Below are 23900 nucleotides of genomic sequence, written 5' to 3' on the forward strand. Positions count from 1 at the left end.
TCCCTCATCACTGCTTAAATATTTATCAGACCATTATGTATTTAGTGGCCAGGAGGGGGAGTGGAAGGGGCAGGAGGCAGAACTGCTTTGACCAGATGCAAGGGTTAATTACAGATTGGATAAATCCCTCCCACCCCACCCCCACCCCCATTTAAAAATTAAATAAACAAACATGGTCGGGAGATTGAATGTGGACCGTTACTTACATGGAAGGAAGTCCAACGCCACCTAATCCAGGTCTGAGTGCCTCCCAGGGCCTGGTTTTAGTATCTGCTCCAGGCCCCGACCTGCACACCTGTGGGCTGCCTGGGCCTTACACCAGCTTCTAATTAAAAACTATCCTTCCCTTTTTTGCTTGTCAAGCAACCAAAATTCAAGCTCTCCTAGAACTGGAGTCAACATCCGCCTCATAAAAGAAGTTCTGAAGGTAACTCCGGGGCTGGCACTGTGAAATATTGTTCATTATAACGAAGCAGCTGAGATAATGCTGCTTTCTAATTTCCCTTTCTCAGTCAGAAATTAAATAAAAAGTCATGTCTAAATTACAACACTGGATTGAGATCCGAGGAGGGCCCCATGCAGAGAGCTCATGATCTATCCTCCCCACATTTTACAGCCATTACAAAAGATTATTGTTGTTGTTTTCCCCTCCCTTGTCTTTGAGGCCATTTACATTTCTTCTGAACTCTCACTGTGTTTTATTCGAATCTCTTCAAAGTGCCAGTGCTCATAATAAGTCAATCACAAACTTAAATTAAGAAAAAAAAATAAACTTGGGCAAACTTGGGCTCTGAGCTCCAAGATGAACTAACTGGAGGGCCCTTCACTGGGCTATTAACCGCCACCTTCTTGGCCCTGCGGTTTTGCCCACTGCCCAGTTGGCAATGTCTTCTCCAGGGAGAATCAGGGTGGGGAGGACTCACTCCTGGCAAAAACAGCCTACAGTTCTATAGCCCTCCCTTGTTGCAGAAATGTCCCTTGGATAAAATGGAAATGCTGGACTGGCTGATAAGGGGTATTTAAAAAATTCCAATGAACCTGTAATATCATGTGTAATGGAGCATGCATTTGACTATCAATAAGGGGAGAAGAGGAACATTGGCACGTCTTGACAGTTGCAATTCAAGCATTCTGAGTTCTGAGAAGTTGTTGGCATTTCCAGGATGTTGCACAAAAATTTGGTGCTGAAAAATCATTGTTTTTGATGAATTGATTAAATAGCATCATTATGAACTACTTTTACTATATGCAAGTTGCTTCCTATCAATGGCTCAGGTAATATAAATTGAGCACCTACTATGTGAAAGGCACTGGGCAAGAATGAGCACGCGATGGTCTCTTCTATTAGAGTCCTGTGATCAGGGCCCCTAAGGCACTAGCTGCACTTGGGTGCTCACTCTCCAGGGGTATTGTCTCCAGGGACAAGAGTACATTTAGATTTTAAGATGCAGCCCAAATTATCGTGAGTGAGGGGCTGCTCCAGGGAAGACTCTAAAAGCTCAAGGGAGGTGGGTTTCTACAGGACACATTAGTCAGATAGAACCTGGCAGAAGAGAGGGGCTTGAGGTGGGCTTTGCAGACCAGGTAAGATTTAACAATGAGGACAGAAGATGAGAAACACTTCAGGAAGGGCACCGTGTGAGCAAAGGCCTGGGGATGAGATGCACAGGGCATTAGGATACAGCAAGCTGGGTAAGGTCTGGACAGACAGAGTGCCTAGGCATGGTCTCCTATGGCCACAAGCAATCTACCTATGGCTCCTCAGAAGGCCACTCAGGGTAGGCGGGGCCTGACAGCCTACGCTGTGGTTACTTACCATGGACAAGTGGCATCTGGCCCATGCTACATTTCAGAGCTGCAATGAGAATGACCAAGGAGCTACTCTACAGCTGGACACCTCGTCCAGATGCCAGCTGTGGGCCCCTCAGGCCACCATCATGGAGACACGGAAGCTGTTCCCCTACCAAAGGGCATTGTGTGCAGCCCAAAATGTTGCAATCAGAGGAGAAAAGGGGCAGAGAGGCTGGGTGGAGTTTAATGGCAGGTGTAGTGGCCATGGCCCTGGATTGAACTCATGTCATACACTTTTGTCTGTTTGCAGTTTTGTGCCCTTCGAGTGTCATCCAAGCCAGCTGCAGAGTGCAATGCTCCAACAACATATCCATATTCTGCAAATTAGAGTGCCATCATTCTTCCAACTCCTTGACGTGAAGACGTTCAATTGGACTTAAAACCCATCCACCTCATCGCAAAAACTTTTAACACTCCATTTGTCAATGGAAGAAAAGGAAAGCTGTTAAATTCTTTAAATATAATTTCAACTGTTATGAATCTTTAATGGTTATAAAAATGGCTTTAAATTTTTTATCACCCACTTGTGCAAAGTTTCTTACCAAGGGTGAGTACCAAGAATTTGTAGAGCTCATCATTAAACGAGTCTTGATCAGGCATGGTGTATAGTCACTTCAAACATAAATCCTGATATGAAACAGTTACATTCATGGAAGTGAGCTCACAGTTCTCATTAAAATTAGGAAAATGTTTTATCCTAATTCAACATATAATATCTTTCCTAATACACTATATTTTATTTTTCATTTTGTATAATTAAAGAAAATGGAATGATTTTTCCCTAAGCCCCATAGAGACAGCCCAAATCCCCTTCAGTTTCCTACAATGTGCAGTACAAATATACTTGTTTCCATGTGTGTAGTGACTTTAAAAAGCTGGACAGCCCTGGTCTAAGGCAGTGGTCGGCAAACTGCGGCTCTTGAGCCACATGTGGCTCTTTGGCCCCTTGAGTGTGGCTCTTCCACAAAATACCACTGCCTAGGGGAGTCTATTTTGAAGAAGTGGCGTTAGAAGAAGTTTAAGTTTAAAAATTTTGGCTCTCAAAAGAAATTTCAATAGTTGTACTGTTGATATTTGGCTCTGTTGACTAATGAGTTTGCCGACCACTGGTCTAAGGTATCTTGCTTGTCTTCATGGACCTTTGGGAGGTACATGAGTCTGACTGGCAGACAGCTGTCCCTTTGCCAGTGTCTGCAAGATCAGTGTGGCCATCAAACTTCCCAGACCCAACAGAAGGGTCTACAGGGGCCAAAGATGGTACCTTATGACCCTGAGGAGGTTCCCCTTGGAGTTGCTCCACTGATAGCCTCCTTTTGTGGTTGCTGCTCAGGACTGAGTCCCTACTGATAGCAAGACATGTTATAGTGAAGGAGGGAGGAGGGGGGAGTACAGGGAGGTGTAACCCCCAAATAGCAAAGACATGCTCACTGGCTCACCCAATCTAACTCTTCATCTTTAGTTCTTCTAGGCTCTCTACTCTACCTCTTGATTTTAAATAACTTCCTGAACTATAAATGCAAGAGTTCCAAATGAAAACTGATTGATAGCCTCGTATAATTATATAATAAAAATGCACCAAAATGCATATACATTATGTGTGGGCTTGAGTGTCTATATGCATCTGTATCTATTCCAGAGGGAAGAATATGCAATAACGTCTCCTGAAACAAATTGTCAAGGTGTCAATAAGGAATCTCATAATGAATGTGTGGGTGTGATCTGGGGTAATTTCATCGCAATTATGTTGCTCAGGCTGATTTCCCAAGACAGGTCTTAAAGGCACAAGTCCCATTCCCAAGTGAAAAGCCGGGTGCTTTGCTTCCTATGGCATCAGCAAAGCATCACATTTCCAGGCCAAAAATGCCTTCCCTCAAGCAAGCCAGAGTGATTGGAGGACATCAGGCGATTATGCAGGGTGTCAAAGAGCTACTGGTCACAATTACAAGCTTTAAAGATCTGGGGGAATTTTCTGTGTCTGACGCCCAAAAATGTGAAAGGCTGTTTGTGGCTAAAAAATAACAGTGATACCCAACCAGAGAAGTCAGGATTCTGAACGATGAGTATTAACTATATCAAACACTGTTCAAAAGGTAGGGGATGAGGAAGAGCAGAGGTGGGGACTGGGCAGGCATGTGCTAGAGGAGGCAAGGGGAAATTATGTGGCCGGGGCTCCTGAGGAATTCCCAGCCTATCTGAATGGATAGATGCGTGAACATATACCAATGATTCAAAGTGAAATGGAATGTAAGAGAGGTCTAACCATGGGAACTGGGTGGGGGGGTGAGAACATAAGAAAGACTGTGTAGGGTAACTGTGAAGCCAAGCCTTGAAAGTAGAATAAAAAGTGCAATCAGTATCTAAGAGATACTGTGCCCTGTTCTATGTGGGGTTCAAAGGGGGCCTTTCCTCAACAAATTTTGTTGCATGAAGTACAGGCTGCATTCAGGAATCTTCTCAGCAGGGAGAAGGGTCCCCAGTCACCCATCAGAGACCAAGATCCAGACTTTGAAGTCAGGAAAGCCATGTGATCCAGGAAATTGTGTGAATGCTGGCCCAGCCACAGGGCCAGGTCTGGGCGGTCCAGGAAACAGACTGGAAGAGGAAGAGAAAGGGGGAGATTCCATAGGAAAGGGGGCAAAGGCAGAAATCATTTTCTCTGCCTTCCCAACAACATCTAAATCTAAACCATTCAGCTCACACCAGAGACCTCTGAGTTTTTGCTGATACCTCCGTGCCCATCCCTGCAATGCCCCTCATTCGATGCATTGCTGTCCCTGAGTCCTGTCACCTTGGCCTTTGTAACATCTGTCAACTCTCTAGATCAGGGGTCACCAACCTTTCGGACTTCACGGACTACCAGTGGTCCGTAGACCACCGGTTGGCAACCGCTGCTCTAGATCACTACAATCATGTCTTGATTGGCCTTGCCCCCCTTTGATCCATCCACTCCCTACTACCAGCCTGATTTTTCAAAAATACTTCAAACTCCCCTCCCTTAAATCTTCCACTGTCCCCCTCCCTTAAATCTTCCACTGTCTCCCTCCCTGGCATTTCCAGGAAGACCTCATGCCCTCATGTCTCCTTGTCTTAGCAGCTCTCTCCCTTCCTTGAGCTGAAGGCCACAGTCATGCTAGACTCTGTCTAGTTCCTCCAATGCCTCTTGCTTCCTCTCAGTTTTCCAGACCTTTAAACCTGCTGTTCTCTCTCCCCCTGAAATGTCCCTTTCTCCATTCTCTATTACGAGGTCAACTCATAAACATTGACGACCCTCTCCCTCTGGGATTCACTGTTAGGGTCAAATACCCCACCTCTGTGCACCAGGGCACATTGGGTGTTTTGATCTTCAACAGAAACAATGAACTGTCTCTCTACTAGCCCATCATGCTCCTGACCATGCCTATTACCTCGACAAACCCACCATCCAACACCTCGCAAAGTTCCTGACATACAGCATGTGCTCAATCAATACGGGAATGGGAGGAGGGATGTTTGAATGGGTGGAGGCAGAGGGAAGGAAGTGAGCAAAGGCACAGAGGTAGGGAAGCCAAGGCGGGTCTGAGGAAACCTGAAGTGTAGGGTGTGAATGGAGCAGAGATCTGTGTGGTGCGCCATGGGAGGTAGGGCCAACTGGTGGGGCCTAAAAACCCAGGCTTTACCAGGATGCTGCCTCACAGAGCTGTTTCCCTTTCCTGGCTGGGCCACGCAGGAGCCTTTGTCTCCAAGTCGTTTAGATGTGTGCATGCTGTGTACGTTGCACTCTTTCATGATGGCTGTTGTTTGTCGGAATTGATTAGCTTTTCTGTGTGGGAGCCATCTGCTGTCTGTCAGGCTCCTGTCTCACCAGCATGTTGATTTCAATAAATTATTATGGCACTTGGAGTCGGCTGGGTAGTTTGATACTGTGAATCCCACAAATCCAAATCAGAACTGGATTAAAAGCTAATGCTCTTCCCCCACTGCCTTCTCTCTTGCTCAACAGCACCTAAAGTGAACCTACTATCTGGGGCTACCCGATACATTCTGTACCGTCTCCTTTCTTCTGGCCACAGGACTGAGCAGCTGACCCTGGCCTGACCACCACAATACACCATTTTCCTGGATACAGGGACTGGTCTGGAGTGAGCCTGTGGGTGAAAAAAGTTGTCTTTCCACTAGGGTTACAAAGATGGAGGATGCATATTTAGAGCTTTTAGTGGTCATCTTTGCTGGCATGTGAAAAGATCTGAGCAGATGCAGGCAAAGACAAAACACAGACAATGTCCTAGAGGAACTGAGCCTTTGGTTCATTCCTACAGCTCCTCCTTCAATTCTGGGAGCTATGTCAAGTTCTTCCCAGCTACAGGTGTCTTTACGTTTCTTTTCATTTAATCTGATGTGAGTTGAGTCTGTGTTACCCACAATACAGGGATTGCTGAATACACAGCATCATTAATCAGGTATATGGAAGTCATCCTCAAAGCTCCTTTTCCTTTCACCCCAAATCTAAACAATCACCAATTCTCTTAATTCTACCTCTAAGATGTCTTTTCATTTATTCCACTCTCTTCCCTAACTTTCTCTCAGCTGGATCACACAACAGCATTCTAACTGGGCTTCTTGGGATCTTGTCCCCCCACCCAAATCCAAGTTGGTCTTTCTAGAACCCAACTTTGCTTCATAAACTTCACAAGGAATCCATTGCTCAGAAAACAAATCCAAACTTCTAAGCCCAGGATACTAACCCATCTCCATCTTGTCCACCTACCTCTTCAGTTCCACCCCCTAATGTACCCCACCTCGCATTCTCCATGCCTCTAAGCCTTTGCATATGTTCTTCCCTGTGGCCAGAAGGCCTTCCCAATCTTATTCATCTGGTTTCTGGTCTGGTTTTCTCTGATTCAGCTCTCAGTGCACTTCCTCTGCAGAATGATTGCAGCCTTGCTATTGACAAGACGAGCATAGCTTTCCTCTGTAATTCATGGCACTTTGGTGTTTGAGTTATAGAAGGGAGATGACATGGCAGAGCAGTGAAGAGCATGGGCTCTGAGTTAGAAGACCTCAGTGTGAGTTCTGGCTCTCACCTTTACTCACTGTGTGGACTTGAATGAGGCACTTCATCCTGAGGCTCACTTTTCTCAGGTTAAATGAAAAAACTAGATCAAGTTTTTAGGTAGAATATAACAGATACCCAATAAGTGGTAGCTCTAATCATCCTATATAATAAAGAGGTGATATGCAAATTGACCATCATGCCCTCACAAGATGGCTACCAATAACCAGGCCCACAAGGGGGTTAGTGAGGGACGACCAAATGACTGAACAAGCAGGCTGTGTGGGGCTACCAGGCCTGTGGGGGTGGGGGGGCAGTTGGGGGCGACCACACTGACAGGGGGTACAGTAAGGGGCAATCAGGCTGGTGGGGGGGGGGCACTAAGGGGCGACCAGGCCAGCTGGGGGGGGGGGCAGTTGAGGAAAACTACTCCTGCAGAGGGGGTAGTTGGGGGCAGGCAGGCAGGTGAGCAGTTAGGAGCCAGTGGTCCCAGATTGGAGAGGGTGCAGGCTGGGCTGAGGGGACCCCCTCCCCCGTGCACGAATTTCATGCACTGGACCTCTAGTATACTCCATTTTGTATGGAGTCATTGCAAAGTCCTGCTTCAAAGGCGTCTGGGCTCTGGCTCTCTGGCTCAAGTTTAGGAATTGAATGAGGAGCAGTGATTCTCTATACTTGGTGAGTCAAAAGAGGGTTCTATTATCTAGGCCTAGTCTTTGTTTGTTTGTTTGTTTTATATGGCCCAAGAAAGTTCTTAGAGGATTGTCCTTATATTTCAATGCAAAAGACTTCATCATTAATTAGCCATCCCAAATGGTTCTAGGCCAGTGGTCAGCAAACTCATTAGTCAACAGAGCCAAATATCAACAGTATAACGATTGAAATTTCTTTTGAGAGCCAAATTTTTTAAACTTAAACTTCTTCTAATGCCACTTCTTCAAAATAGACTCACCCAGGCCGTGGTATTTTGTGGAAGAGCCACACTCAAGGGGCCAAAGAGCCGCATGTGGCCCATGAGCCACAGTTTGCCGACCACTGGTCTAGGCTGTTCTGAATACCATGCTAACCTGCTGCCTCGTATGGATCCATGCAGTCAGACAATTAGCTGCTTACCCATAGCCACTCTCCACTTTTTCTTTGCTAACTCAACAAAATTTGCTGTAGTGAGTAATGTGCCCAGCTAAAAGTTCTCACATTCCCAAATTCTCTTGCAGTTAAATTGCAGGTCTGTGACTCAGATTCTGACAAATCAGACAGGTGTGTGAGTGTGTGTGTGTGTGTGTGTGTGTGTGTGTGTGTGTGAACATTGGATTAAGAAGTGAGCAAAATGAAGAGGAGGCTAAATGCAGTGGAGCTGGTGTCTGGCGAACACATGTAGAGATACCCAGCTCTGCAGTGGTGAGCGTGCAGTGTCTGGTATCCAGTCCTAAGCATTACCAGTGCCAAGGAGCAGTCGTGTATTGTTAAAGCCACCTGGCAGCCCCAGGCTCTGCTCTTTACTCACCCTACCCTCAGTGTATCCTGTGTAGTACCTAATATGCCTTTATAAAATCTCTCTCTGCTTAAGCCAGCCAGCATGGATTCTCTTGCAATTAAGAACATTAAATAATACATGCACTACCTTGCTTCTGGGGGTTTCTTAAGTATCACTCCTTAGTCTCTTCCCCTGGGAATCCTGGTCTCCCTAATGAAATCACGGATCCCATTTCAGCTACAGAACTCTCAACATAAAGACATGAGCTGCTGTGGCTCTCTTCAAAGATGCTGGCACTCCCCACTGTGAGATTTCTCAGTGGTTTGGTAAAGGAAACATCTTCCAGCCTGCCTTAGGGAATATAGTTGATGGATAAATCCATGTCAACCTTCTTATCTACATAATTTTTTTATTCTTTACATTATATCAAAATTTTCTAGCATCTTATTTTTGTTCCTCATGGGCTATTATTGACTACAGATTTCAGTAAGCCACCTAAAAATATTATAAATCTTTTTATTAGAAAGACTTGAGCTAAACATGTTGAATTAAACATCTTTGATAAGTGCTCCCATAATCAGAAATTTAGCCTGATCCAAAATTACGGTCCCCCAGAATGGAAAGCCAGTTTAGATGCTGAGTCACCAAAATGAATGACACTTATCCCATACAGACACCAGTATTGGTTCTCAAAGTCTTCTCCAAGAAGCTCTGGGGATTCTCAGGGCCCCTCTGGGAGCAAAGGAAGCAAAAGGCTCTCTGGACACCACACTCCAATCAGAGAAGCTTCTAATGCGTAGGCTTATAAGTAAGCTTTTGTTTGATGAAGGGACCTAAAGCTTCAAAAAAAACTTTCTATTTTAAGTACAGAAAACCACTGAAGAACATCTTTGAAGTCCACCTGGAAAACTTCATGGTTTTTCTAATTACCACAATCTGATTTAATGTCCTTCATTGGAATTTTAATGAAAACCTACAGAAATGGTTGCCTGTTTTAAGGTTGTTTCCCCCCAAATCCACTGGACCTGTCAGAAGTCACCTTTGCCTTCCAGGAGGATACCACCACGTACATTTTTTCTTGGTAAAAGTCACAAGCTAGCCAGCCCAACAGTAGGCAAATAGGATGAACTCTTCCTCCAAGGCCATACCAAGACCTCAATACAGCCTGCTCCATGGTCCTTGGATACTGGGCAAAATAAGGATGGTGATGGTTATTGTGAATGAGGATTAAATGACAAAGTACTTAGCACAGTGCCTAACAAATATTAATGCAAATCACATGCTACTCAGGGAAAAGTCAGGTTTGTTCACCTTTGCCTCAAACAGCTAATGAAGACCATCAAAAGGAACCACTCTGCAGAGAATCAGACGGGCCCAGAAGCCTGCCGAAACATGGTCCTCCTAACGATCATTGTCTCCTTGCAACAGGCTTTGTTCCACCTTCTGACTCCTCCCTCCTATGCCTCTAGGCACCTCTTCTGTGTCCCCTTCCTACAAGATCCAATCACCCTATGACATTTAATAGAAAATCTCAAAGCTGAAAGAGACCATAGAGGTTGTCTACTCCATACCTCATGATGTTAGGCCTGTAACACTGTTAACAGATAGAGGCTTAACATGCAATTTTTTTCCCCACTAGGTGTCTGAATTTTAAGCTCTCAGTGGAATGAGTCTCTGCTAGAAGAACCTCAGAACCGTGATAGAGACGATCAGTACCACCTAGCGTGCATGCAGTCAATCTGTGCCACGTGCTAAACACCTCACAGGCATTCGCTCATTTCATCCTCCCAGTAACTCAAAGAGGCAGGCACTCTTATTCACCCTTCCCACCCATTTTCCGTGAGGAAACTGAGGCTCCAGGAGCATAAATAAGTTGTTCAGGGTCACACAAGCCAGTAAGTAAGGAGATGTGATCTGAACCCAAGTTGCTGTCTCTGTGCTTTCAGAGTTTGGTTTGTTTAGATTTGATGAAGCTATAATTAATGGTTTATAGGCAGGAAGAGTCTATGAGGGCTCCAGGAGTGTCAGAGTCGGGGCCAGGCAGAAAATCCTTCTTGAAAAGAGCCTGAACCTCCGTGAGCTCGGTGTCAAGTGGAGAGAATAGTATCTACCTCTCAGGCAGTTGTATAGCTTTTCAATAAATAGCAGTTATCAGGATCAAAATGTGAAAAAGGATGTGATGAAGGATCTTTTGTTGTGAGCTTCTGAGAAAATGAATACACTGCTCATCCGTGGCCTCTGTGTGCTCTTGCTGCCATTTGGGTATGAAACCTGGGACCTGCCTAGACAAGTGCTGCTCTCCACCCGGAACACACCATGGCTAGGCTTACCTTGACGGGCACCAGTATAGCCTGTCTGTCTGTCTTTCTGTCTGCCCTCCATGCTGTGCTCCCTTCCCTCTGTCTGGGGCCTGAGGCTCTAGGAGGCCTGGAGTCTCCTTTCCTCTCCCACCCCAACAGGACTGCAAGCAAGGAGCTCATTGGGTCTTCTCAGTCCCTTCATTCAGGCCAACACTCGCTCTGTTTTCTTGGAGGCCATCCCAGCCGCAGGCGGGTACAGGGGGCACAGAGCCTCAGGCCTCAGAGTTTCCCTGATCCTAAAAGGAGGTGGCCAGGTGTCTGGAAGGGTGGGGCTAGGCAGTGGGCAGGGATAGGATCATTTCCTTCTTTCCCTTTAACTAGAGGCAGAATCACTGGCAAAAGAAGAAAAAATGTAGATGAATAACATTGTTCACGTATCTATAGAACATCACAATTCTGTAATACTCTTCTTCTTAAATGTACCCACATCTATTATTCCATTTATGGGCAGACCTGCCAAGAAAATTATTCCCATTTGACAGGTGGGAAAAATGGGAAGAATGTAAGACCATGGGCTGAGCTGAAGCCCAAACCCAACCTTCCAAGTCCTTACCTAATACCCTTTCCCTGAGTCCCTCTGACTGTCTCCAGCCACCTGCAGGAGAGGAGCCCACGCTTCCATTCCCAGTACAGGATGGCGCTGGGTCTGATCGTGGGAAAGATGCCGTCTAACTTGGTTTCTAGGAACAACACCACTTCTAGCAGAGCAGCTGGTCCCTCTTATTCCCGGAGACTCCATTCATTCCTGAGAAGAACCTGGAGCCGGTTGTGTCCCATGAGGAATCGGCTTTAAAGGGACCTGAATGTAGCTCTGAGAAATCACTGCCAAGAGGGTCCCAACTCCAAGAGGGCCTGTGCCACCTGGCCTTGAACAGGATGGGTAAATGACGGCTTCCTCGGTTCTGTGTCAAGACCCAGCCAGGGACAATGTCCATCTTCTAAAATCATGAGGGGGTGGGAAATGCGTTGATGATCCCTCAGGTGTCCCGCCCATAAGGGTGTCTGAGTCTTTAACTAAAACCTCTTCACTGAGGAGATAACGCAACATCGGTACACTAGCCCATGACGGGCATTTCCCTGCAGGTGCACCAACCCTGCTTCATCGGCCTTCAGTCTGCCGGGGCCTGGACTCGGCCTTCTTAAGTGGACTCAACTGTACTCCGGCTTCTGTGGTGATGTGGGACCACGCGAAGCTCCATTTTACGTTCTTAAATATTCATAAGGAGCTTTGCAACATTAATATCTTAGATGGCTTACAAGAACACTTAAATACTGGGTCTTTACTCCCCTCCCTTCTCCCCAAAAGTCCCAGCCTGTTCTCATTTGTGTAATGCATTGGGCCATTTTAATAATCGTCCGGGGATTTACTTGGTGGTTCCGCTGCCCCACCGCCTCCACCACCACCCCCCGTCACACAGGGTGTAATTACGACCCCGGCTTCTCTTATCATGCATTAATCCTGCTTGTTTCCCTGGCAGGGAAGCCAAGATTGGACAGGGCGAACTCAGGACAGGCTAATGCACAGGAGTTAGTTACGGGCCTCAGCCATTTCCCTAACCTCCCCACTTCTCCTGCAGCTTAGCTGCTGCTGAATGGGGAATGAGCAGCCCTCACCGTGTCTGGAGGATGTTTTTAATTAAAGAGCGTATTTTATCAAAAGGAGCAGATTCAAGAATGGGAGACCAGAGCCATCAATGAGTAGCCAAACGATAAACTTCTGTTGAGAGATGAGAGGCTTGGAGACGTGTCCTATCCTAAGGTGGTGTGAAACTCTGTTGTCATCATTTTGCATGAAAGCAAAACAGAATAGGAATTGTAACTGGGGGGAGGGGGGCTCTACATATCCTAGACCTCACCGAAATTTTCTGATATGGTTCAACACCAGGGACTCAGGAGATAGTGAAATTAAATGGCTCTAAACCTGTACACCTCTAAAGAGAAGCGGACACAGTGGGCTACCTGGGGCATGGCGTTATTTTGCCTTGGATCAGATAAACTCATATCACTGATATTGCCTGATCACCTCTTGCCTCCAGATCTAAGCTCAGGGCAAGAAAGAAGAGAGGACATGAGGTGGGAATAGCAAAACATGAAAAATCTATGTCAGTGCTCAGACCCATGAAGCTCAGAGAACTCCAACTCCCAATAGTTTCAATGGGGAGATAAGCCTAACACATAAGCACTAAACCCCTTAGAAGTGAGCATATAAACACACGCAAATTAATACAAAGCTGATTGATAATATCTATGCTCCCACATAAGCCCCTTGTCAGCAGCTACCATCCTTTCGAGGAAACGCTTCTATAGTTCACGGGCCAGTGTCTGAACCTGGCAAAGTTGTGTACCGGCCTTATCTTCCTGGGTCCTCTCTGTTCCTTCCCTCTCCCTCATACCTGCCTCCCGCACGGCCTTTCCCTGGCTAGCAGTCCTCGGAGCAAAGGCAGGCATGTCAAGCCCATCTGATGTCCTGGGAAAGCGAAGTCTTCCAGGTTCCTGGGGATCTTTCCACAAAACACTGGTCAGAGGAGGCTTCACAGCACATGTGAGATTTGAACTGAACTAGGCCAGATTAGTGAGGAGCATCCCCAAAACGAGAGGATAGATGGGGACAGCTGTGGGAAAAGCAAAAGACACCTTGGTTTATTGTGCTTCATTTTGTTGTGCTTTATAGATACTGTGTTTCCATCAACATGGAAGAGGCATGACCCTCCACCCACAAAAACATGATGACTTGCTAAAGGCTCAGATGGTTAGCATTTTTGAAAAATAAAGTATTTTTTAAAATATATTTTTATTAATTTCAGACAGGGAGAGAGAGAGAGAGAGAAACATCAATGATGAAAGAATCACCCTGACCAGGAATTGAACCATGTCTTCCTGGTTCACAGGCCAATGCTCAACCCCTGAGCCATGCCGACTGGACAATAATAAAGTATTTTTAATTAAGGTGTGTATTCTATTTTCTTATACATGATGCTATTGTACACTTAATAGACTACAGTCTGGTGTAAACATAACTTTTTCATGCACTGGGAAACAAAAAGAAATTCACGTGACTCGCTTTATTGCCATAGTTGCTTTATTGCAGTGGACTGGAACGGGACCTGCAATATCTCCAATGTCTGTCTGTAATTGGTTTGCCTACTGTGAGTGATATTTACCAGGAAGTCATATGAGATTATTCTGGAAAGACTGAGGCCAGAACCTCATACTGAGATGATGGGGTAGCTGGCTTTAGAAACCAAAACTCTGAAGTCACCTGGTACCTTTTGTCCAAAAGTGATAAGTGGTGAAGAACACTGACTAGTCTGTCTGGTTTTGCCCCACCACCCGTCTTCTATCTTTTCTTCTAGGAAACATAATTTCAATAGCAGAGAACAGCCACTCCACTCCATCTTAAACTGTTCAACTCCTCACACCCATGCATAAGATGCTGTCTCTACCTGAAGCATTCATTATCATGCATTACATTTACTCACTCATATTTTCCCCTTTAAGCTCCTAAGAGCACAGCAAGACATCTCTATTTAGAGGAAGACACAGGTATCTCTTCTCCTACCACACCCCACCTCCATAAAACATCTGCTCCACAGGTGTATCAGCCCCCCACTCGGCTTGCTGACATAATGAAGTCTTTCAGAATACTGGTTCTTCTAGACCAGAACTCAGAATGGGGCAGGTCAGATCCTACTCAAGAAGTCTAGTGAAGGCCACATGGTGTTGAGAAACCACAAGTCCTAACTCTCCCGTTACCTGCATGAGCATGGACAATACCTTCCCAACCTGAGCCTCGCTTTCCCCATCTACATAATGATGGGGTGGTTCCTGACAACCTCCATGGTACCTTTGGGATCTAAGACCTTAAGTGTCTCTTTCTGCAGCAAAAGCACTTTGTCTGAACATGGTGTCACCCAGTCGACAAATTCCCCACACAGATTACAAAGATGGCTTCATGACCCAGACCCCATTACCACTGAATTAATAAGAGCATTCATCTCCATCTAATTCACCTAAGATTCTGAAAGCGAAGGAAGGCCAACTGCTCCCACAACTGGCTCCCGCAGGCTCCTTGATATCGGAGCGCCAGAACCACGGACTTTCCTTGTCAGGACATGATTTACAGCACTCGGAACAGTTACATAAATTTCCATAAACGTTTGCAAATGCCATAAACATCAACTTCCATGAGCATGGGGGGAGGGGTGCAAGGGTAGGACAGGGATGCTGGGCTTCATGGGTGATGAGGCAGCTCCCCCAACTTTAGGGCATTAAAGCTAAATTTGACTAATCGTGAGCAGTTCTTCCTCCACTGAGCACCTGAGAGCTGATTACATGCCTGATTAATTCAGTAATGTACACACACTGCTCCCTCCACTTCACGAGATTAATGGGGGAAGAAGAAGGTTGTTACAAACCTGTTTGTGGGGTGGCTCTTTACACCTCCTGTAATGATGGCCAGAAATGAGCCAAACCACTTGGCCTGTGTCATCCCCACCACTTTGTGGGGCACATAATCACCATTTAGCTCATGGTACCTCTCCCCCCAGCACAAGGGGCAGAGTCAACAGAGGGGTGGGCAGCATAGTAGGGAGATGAGGGCAAAGGTGCCATTCTCAGTGGAAATTTTTCAACAAATTTTTCCGTGGTGCCCTGACATCCCATCTCCAATAACAACTATTTCTAGATGGCCATCCTGTGTGTTAGTTTCCAGTATTATTAAAAGCTTTCTTGTATCCCCCATACACACACACACACACACACACACACACACACACACACACACACAACTCCCTCCAGATGCTGCGTGGGTCTGCCTTGTGGGGATTAAACTAGGTGTGCATTCCAGGGTCACAGCTGCCCCTGAGGATGGGAGCCTGAAATTCTGAGGCTTCCTGGACCCAAAGCAGGGCAGAGACTCAAGAAGACAGAAGGGTGGAGAGCACAGGAAGGAGGTTTGCCAAGTGGAAGGAGAGGCAAATCTGGGAACCTCCTGGATATCTAAACACCTTAACACTGCCACCCTTGCTGCCATCATCAGCCCCATGCACCATGGGCTGCTCTACTGTGCTCTTTCCCCCAACAAAACTTGCTTTAGTGGGAACAGTCTCATTCTATCCTTTTGAAAATGCTGGTAGAGGGAATGAGAACATACCATGTCATTTAGCCAGGGCCTGGCCCTCTGGAAACATCCCGGCTCCTGCCCTCATGCTCCCTCAGGAGTAACCCTCAATTCTAGCTTCCTTAGGCGTAATCTGCTCACTCCAGGCCTGGCTGGGTCCCCGTGGAATGGAATGAACCCCAGCAGCAGGCTGCTTTGCCTGTGTTCAGCTCAACAAGCAATTATTGAGTGTCTGCCATGGGGATACCATTGACTGAGCACGCCAGAGATACCAAGGCCGGTTCTGGCTTTCGAGGAGCTTTCAGTCAAACAGGGAGGGAAACAAGCTGATCATGTACATCCAGGTACAGGGCCCAGTGGGGCAGCAGGGAACAGATCTGTAACTGCTGAGAGGATGCTCAGGACACTTCTCCAGCAGGGAGGAGGTCTGAAGGAAGGCAGCAGACAGGCAGAAATGGGGCAGCAGGAAGGACCAGGGAATAGCATGTGCAAATGGAGATTTGAAAGTGGCAAAGTCAGCTTGGATTGACTCTTTTTCAGACTGTCCCTTCCTTCTATCTCCTTCCCCTTTCTCTCCCCCACCTTCCATCTGCTCCCTCCCCACTTCCTTGCTAGTTCCCAAGGGAGTGTGGCCAGAGGCTCATAGGCAGTGCAAGCCCTCAGCAGACCCTCAGGGCTGAACAAAGCCCCTGTCCACATCATGGCATGGAAGACAGCCCATCTCTGGCTCCTCCATTTCTTCAGTGGGCATTTCTCCCGTCCTCTCGAGACCACTTATCACCAAATTGACCACCTACTCTGGACTGGTAAGCCAGCTGATTAATAAAATAGTGTGTCTCTAATGGTAGAATTTCAGGCATGAAGAGCAGGCCTTCCTGAGAGCTGTCTGGAGGGCGGGAGCCCCTTCTTAATTGCCCTTCAAATAGCAGCCGAAGGCTGGACCAGCTCAGCTGTAGTGAGCTGGGCAGACATTTTTAGGGCATCTCATTACATCCAAAGATCTCAAGGCGTTTCAGGAGCAAAGTCCTCTCCGGATTAAAAAACTGGGGCTCTGGAATCTAGGGTCTCTTGCCTTGAGATCACCTGCCCTGTGGACGTGAGCCGGAAGTGACTGAAGGTGCATTGGGATTCCTGATGCTGTTCCAAGCCAGGAGCCAGGGTGGTTCCCATGCCCTTGGGTCAGAAGGGGACCGGAAGCTGTGTGTGGAGGGCCAGCCTCACCTACTCACCACGCCTTTGCTTCATGTTGCCACTGGGCCAATGTCCCATTCCACCACCTCCACCCTTCCTCTCCCCAAACCTTGGTCCCTCTGAGACTTACAAAGGGACCTACAGATACCCCTAAAAAAGGTCCTGCACCTCCAGCTGTGGAACCACTCAGCGATTTGGGGGATCCCTGCTTGTGGACAAGCTGTGGCCTGAGCCCCTGGAACAGACAGACCAGCAGCGAGGTCACATCTCATCAGTCGGCGCCCTCCCCCAAGCCACCCAGCCCCTGGTCCTGCCATCTCCACTTCCCAGAAAAGCAGAAGCTGCCCTCACAAACCGTGTTCATGGGGTTCCACCGCGGTTGCCCATTGACAACCAAGAGCTCCGCAATCACGTGGTCTTTTTTTTTTTTTTTTTTTTTTTTTAAAAAAAAAAAGGCAAGTCATCCCAGAGACTGCCTTGATTACAACATGGGTTGTCTCCCAGCCAAGTTTTTACAGGGGCCCACAGAGAGCCTGGTCTGCAGCCGGCGCTGGTGGGGCTGGGCAGCCCGCGGCCCCGGCCATAGATCACGTCTGTGTGCCTATGGAGTTCATTATCTCCCTAATGCTGCTTCTTGTGTAGATCATTAGAAAGAAACTTGACCTGACCTGTGACCTCTGAAATTGATTGTTGCCTTGAAATGGTCAACAGCCCATTTTCTAATCGATGCGTGGAATAATTTTATACATATTTAAATTATATATTAACTTTAATGCTTGTTAAATTTATCTACCACTTTCCCCCTGTGCTCCTTTTACATTCGCTCAAACTCAGGAGGGTCTGTTTACCATTGGGGGGCAGGGGAGGGAAAGAGAAAGGGAGGGGGACCTAGGCCAAGACCAAGTGAAGGAGAAAAGGGAAGCCCCAGCGCTGAGCCAGAGGCCGTGGAGGAGAAGGCCTAAAGCCGGCGGGTGGGAGGAGAGTGCCTGTGTATCTGGGAACATGTATGTGAGGGTGTGTGTATGTGAAGTGTGCACATATGTGTGTGTATGTATGAGAGTAATGTGTATGTGTGTGAAAGTGTGTGTGTATCTGGGAATATATATGATGTGTATATATGTGTATGTGGGTGTGGCTAAGAATATGTATGTGTGTTTTCTCTCCCATGCACTCTCTCCCTGTGGTCTAGACACCTTACCTGACCCCCAGGACTGAGAATTAGAAAGAGTTCCCCCCCTAACTCACATCAAAGTGCTATTGATGCAAGGTTTGGGCTGAGAAGGGCAGACTCAGACCATTATGGTTATCCCAAATGTGGCTTGAAATTTCTAGTACAGAAAGGGGTCCCCAAAGCACTAAACTATCTGGAAAGAAGGCCAGAACTGCTAATGGTCTCTAAAGCAGAGGTTCTTAACCTGGTGTTCATCAATCCAACCTCTGTGGATCAATGAATCACTTGAAATTGAAGAAAGTGTGTGTGTGTGTGTGTGTGTGTGTGTGTGTGTGTGTGTGTGTATCTGTGTACATGCATGCGTGTGCACCCAGAGAGTGACTTGTTACACTTATTAGACTTTCAAAAGGTTATGACTGTGGCAGAAAGAGCCACTGCCTATCAGATGGTGCCCATCATTTTCAGGGGCAGGATTGCTTTCTCCTGCATCCAGCCCTTGGACACACAGCCCAGCACCTTGCCTTTGCTTCTACCTGGGGCTGGACTCACCAGGGGTCTCTAACCTTGAGACCAGAACACCTATAGAGAGCCACCCCTACCCAGAGCAGAGCAATAGCCTCTCAACTGGCTCCAAGTACAGAGTCCAAATCAGTATGTCAGTGCTGCCCTCCCAACCCCAACCTTCCAGAGCTTGGACACTCCCAAGATTCATGCCCCTGTGGATGGGTACAAATAGATATAAGCTAACCTTCTAGAAACAGTCTTTAAAATAGCCATATCCTTCATCTCAGTTATTTGCTTCTAAGAATCTATCCTAAGGAAATCATCAAACTGCAAACAAAGGTTAGTGCACAGAGATGTTCCTCGGATTGTTGACACCAAAGCAAATCCCTGCGAACAGACTACTGCCCAGCACTAGTGGAAGCCAAATAAATGCAGCGACCCCCTCTGAAGGCATGCTCTCCAGCAAGTAAGGAGCGTGTTTGCATTTAGGAACCATGTAGCTAAGTTAATGGCCAATAATTTTAATTCTCCATCTCTGTTTTTTGAGTATGTTTAGTAGAAGTTTTAGTGACACGAGGAAATGCCTACAGTTATACAGAAAAGCATAATATGGTACAATTTCAAATTTTCTTATTGCATATAGAAAACAATAGAAGAAGAAAAAACAAAGAGCAATAATGATTTTCTGGCCTTTTCATACATTTCTGTACTTTCTAAGTTTCTGTTATTAGTATGCATTACTTTTTTTTACGTTAAATTAAAAAAAAAATTCTGTTTTCCAATACATCCATCACAAAGGTCACTCATAACTCCAGACCCAATACTCACAGACTCCAAATTTCTGTTTCCCTCCTTCGTGGGAGCAGTAAACAAAACTCTTACTGCCTCCCCAAGATTTGCAGTCCCCCTTAGTGATCCTTGAAATAAAATCAAAACAGTACTTACCCCTTTTATTCCTTCACATTTTCACATTCTTCCTCAACTCCCAGAAGCCTTCCTCGGGCCATCTGTCTTAACTTATTCCCCTTTCCTCTCTTTATTGACAACAGCTTAATCCCCCATTTACAAAGAACTGTCCAACTTGGATGGGAGACTACCACCTGGGTTTTTTCCTCCAGGTGGAAACAGAGGAGGGGGTTGGGCAGGGAAGGAACGAAAGGAAGTGGGTGAGAGAGAAGACCAGCTTTCCTCGGGCAGGTTGCTCCCTACTTTCTTGGGAAGATCAAGGTCATGTAATGTATACGGCCTGGACTTTCTTCCCTCTGCCTCAGAGACTCTGCATCATCACCATCCATCCTTTCATTCTCCCTCGTGTCTCAAAGGAAGACGTATTCTTTTGCTTTGCCAAGGTGCACCTCTTCACCTGGACTATTGATCCCATCCTTCCCATCTCTTCCAGGCCATTGTTAGATCAATCATCCCAAGCTCCGGAGGCTCCCTGTTCTCCCCTCCCTTGCGGCTCATTCCCCGTCTGCAGCCTCAGGCTGCATGGATTTGAGTCCCTGCTTTGCTACTTGGTAGCTGGGCAGGTTACTTCTCTCTGTGCCTCCATTTCCGTGTCTGAACATTAGAATAATAAAAAGCACCTACTTTATATGGTTATCAGAATGTAACGAGACACTCCCATAAAACACTTCGAATAGGGGTGTCACATAGTGCACGTTAGCGGCTTTCATTATTTTTATGGTCCTAAAGCATGCTCAGCTGGCTCCTATTTGGGGAAATGCCTTCTCCATCATCTTAACATCCTGAACCTCTCCTTCCTGTCAGGGGGGGATTTCTCACTGCCTGGAATTTCTCAGTTTCTCTAAGATCTCAGTACTTGCCATCGGGGTGCTGCCTCACCCACTAATCAAACTGCTCTCATTGGCATGGCCAATGGCACTCACCTCAGAGGGTTGTCGGGAGGATGACATGAATAATGCAGGTAACATGCTGAGGACCCTGTCTGGCACACGGTGAGCACTGTGTGTGCCGGGTCACCATCATCACCCTCATCAACCAGCATTTTTCACAAGAGGCCCATCAAAGTTGCTCTCATTTCTTCAGTAACTAATCTGAGCTGTGTGCGTTCTCTTTAAGGTTTGGCCCTGGAGGCTCAACCTCTTACAGAATCTCCTTATCGCCTGATTCTGATCCTCAAAGGAGACCCGAGACCCAAACAAGGACCGGAACCACAGCATGTCTCCAGGATTCTCGGACATCCCCAAATAAAGCCCCAGGTATCAAGAACCTGAGGAGAGAGCTACTAAGTCACCAAAAACTTTCAGCCTCATTCAAGGGGGAGGGGGATTATTTGTTTGTTTTTGCAAATATTCAACTTTCCAATTCTCTTGTTACAGTGGTGGCTTCATCAGAAAGCTGGAGTTGGATGCCCAGATTATTATGAGACAGGCTGTGGCTTCATCTTCTCCATATTTTCATATTGGAGAATTAAGAGGCATTTGGCACTTATCTAAATTACAACAGCAGAGAGAGAAAAAGGCCCTTGCAGTACGCGGCTGTGATCTGCATATGGACATGCTTGTGCGTTCACTGTGGAGTCACAGAATCAAGGCACCTCAAAGCTAGAAGGAGCCTCAGCATCCCTCTCTTCCAACCCCTTCCTTGCAGATGGGAAACCGAGCATTAGTTACCCAGCTTCACTCAGCTAGTTAGTGACTACGCTTTCTGTGAGGGAAGCTGAGAAATAAAACTGTTGGGCAAGAAGAGGGTCCACTTCTTATTTTAACAAAATGCCCTCCACACCCCCTGTCTGGACAGGAATGTTCCGCAGCCATCACTTTGAGCCCCTCCATGATCCAGCTCTGCCCAACCTCCCTCTCCCATCTCAGCTTCCCTGTGGCCAGGTTAAGCAGCTCCCTGCTACCGGCATGGCCACAACAGTCCCAGCTCCCCACTCTCAGGAATGCCTTCCTCTGCCCACCATGTGTGCTGATGCAAATTCTTCCTTCCCTTCAAAGCCAAGCGGGAGGCAACTTCTTTAAGTTTCTTCTGACCACCACAGCCACAGGAGCACTATAGACCCTGAACTCACAGCACAAGTTCCACCTGCAGACCCCAGGCTGAGAGGCGTGGGGAAAGGAGCCCAGGGGAGTCCGAGAGCCTCGGCCTCCATCCCAGCTCTTCGTCATGACTCAGGAAAACTATTTCCCTCCCAAGCCTCCAGTTCCACCTCTGTAAAAATACTCAGCTTGTATAGTTGGTTGAGATGAAATAAAAATACACATCACAGCACAGTAGGTACGCAGGGAATGGACACTTAAAGACGCATTATTTAGTTCACCAATATGTAGTATACCCTTTTGTCCTGTAGTTAGTTCCTATGCCTGCTGGTTATGTCATCACAACTAGATGGTGTGGAAATACAATTAAACTCCACAAGAGCAGGAATTTTGACCCTTTTATTCCCTAAACTAGTGCCCCGTCCCACCCCACCCCCACCGTGCCTCTCGCAATGCCTGGCACATAGTAGGCACTCACTAGATTTTGTTGAATACATGAACAAATTTTTCCCTTAAAGAATTTAGATCCACAGTAATAATCATAAGCCTTAAGGGTTATATGTGTATAGTGATTGACATTTTTCAAAACATTTTCACACGTAAAAAATTATCTGGTACTCAAACAACCCAGTGAAGGAGGCCGATCGAGGAGTATTATTATCCCCATGTCATATGTGAGGAAATTGACAAAAGACAGCTACTTCTCAAGGTGATAGAACTAGGAAGTGGTGACTCATGGACTGACACCCGTTTTGGAAATCCAGACTGAGTCTGCTTCCAGTCGGCCACCTGCTCATGAAGGACTGAATAATTCGGATTCGGATTCGGATTCGGATTTTGATCAACTTGGCGAAGCATTTGATGGCTGCGTGAAGAGCTCCCTGGCTTCCAGGGGAAAGACATCGCTGAGAATGGCGCCGGATAAAGGGGCGCCAAGGCAGGGAAGCTGGGGCATTGGGAGGGAAGTGAATTAGAGAAACTCTTCCTTCAGCAAGACAAATTTGTGCAGGGAAACCATGCTTGGCTGGGGAAGCCAATTGGAAAAGAATGATAGAGGGCCAGCTCCTGAGGTTCATCAAAGTCATTTGTTGCAGGTAAGCTCATTTTTCACAGGCCAAGGGGATATTTACCTAGAGTACACCTTTAAGGAATAGCCGACAGATTGAACGGTACAATGCTTTATTATATTTCACACCCTGGTGATTCAATATGATGGAGGCAGAAGGAGGGGGATGGTGCTCAGGAGGGAGAGCTAAGGAGAGAGGCAGAAGAAAGAGATATTAAAATGTCCAGCAATGGAGTGTCCTCCCTGAGCGCCTGGGGCAAACTCCAGCTGCAGAGGGAGGCAGCGAAGATGCACAAACAGCCATGGATGGTGCTCACCAGAGAGAGGGTATCTGACATCAGTTGACCTCACCGCTTCCTCCTCACCACTCCCTTATGTCCCGTGGGGCCTACTCATCCCTCCACTATTTTTAGAAATGTTTCCCCACAATTTGTAGAAACCTGGAGACCTGCGTTCCAGTCCTGGTTCTACCACTATTTTAGTTGGGTGAGCGGAGGTAACACCTTTGACCTCTGGGCTCCAGTTTCTTCATCTATAAAAGACAGAATTCCCTCATGGTCCTTCCAGCCCTTATGTTCTAGGATTGCAAGTCCGCCCCAGAGATCTGCCCTTTTCTGGAAACAGCTGGCTTCTTCCACAGCCCTCCCTCACATCCAGTCACCAGTAGGCAGTCTAGAAATCTGACCATCCTCAGCCTGGAGGCAGCCTCTGCCCTGGGCTCCAAAGGAAGGAATGGTTATCTCCTTGACAACCAGCATCCATTAATAACTCTCGATATTTCTCCATCCAGAAATTCATCTCCACCATCATTGGTGGTTGTATCAGCCCTATTACCATGTTAATTCTGCATAACAAACCATCCCAAAAGTCAGTTGTCTCAAAACTATAATCGTTCACTCTGATCCATGTCACTAAGGGACACTGATCCAGCCTGAACTTGCCTGGGCATCTTAGCTGCAGGTTGGAATAAAGCACAGCCGCTGTTGGTTTGCACTAGCAGGTCAGTCGGGACATGTTCTCATGGCCATTGCCAAAGCGCAAGAATGCATGTTAAGGCCCTATCTGCCCCACTGGCCAGAGCTAGTCACATGGCTGAGCTCTTCATCAAAGAGGTGAGGTACACACTTTGT

Source organism: Plecotus auritus (genome assembly GCF_963455305.1).
Source record: "Plecotus auritus genome assembly, chromosome: 8".
Lineage (NCBI taxonomy): Eukaryota > Metazoa > Chordata > Mammalia > Chiroptera > Vespertilionidae > Plecotus > Plecotus auritus.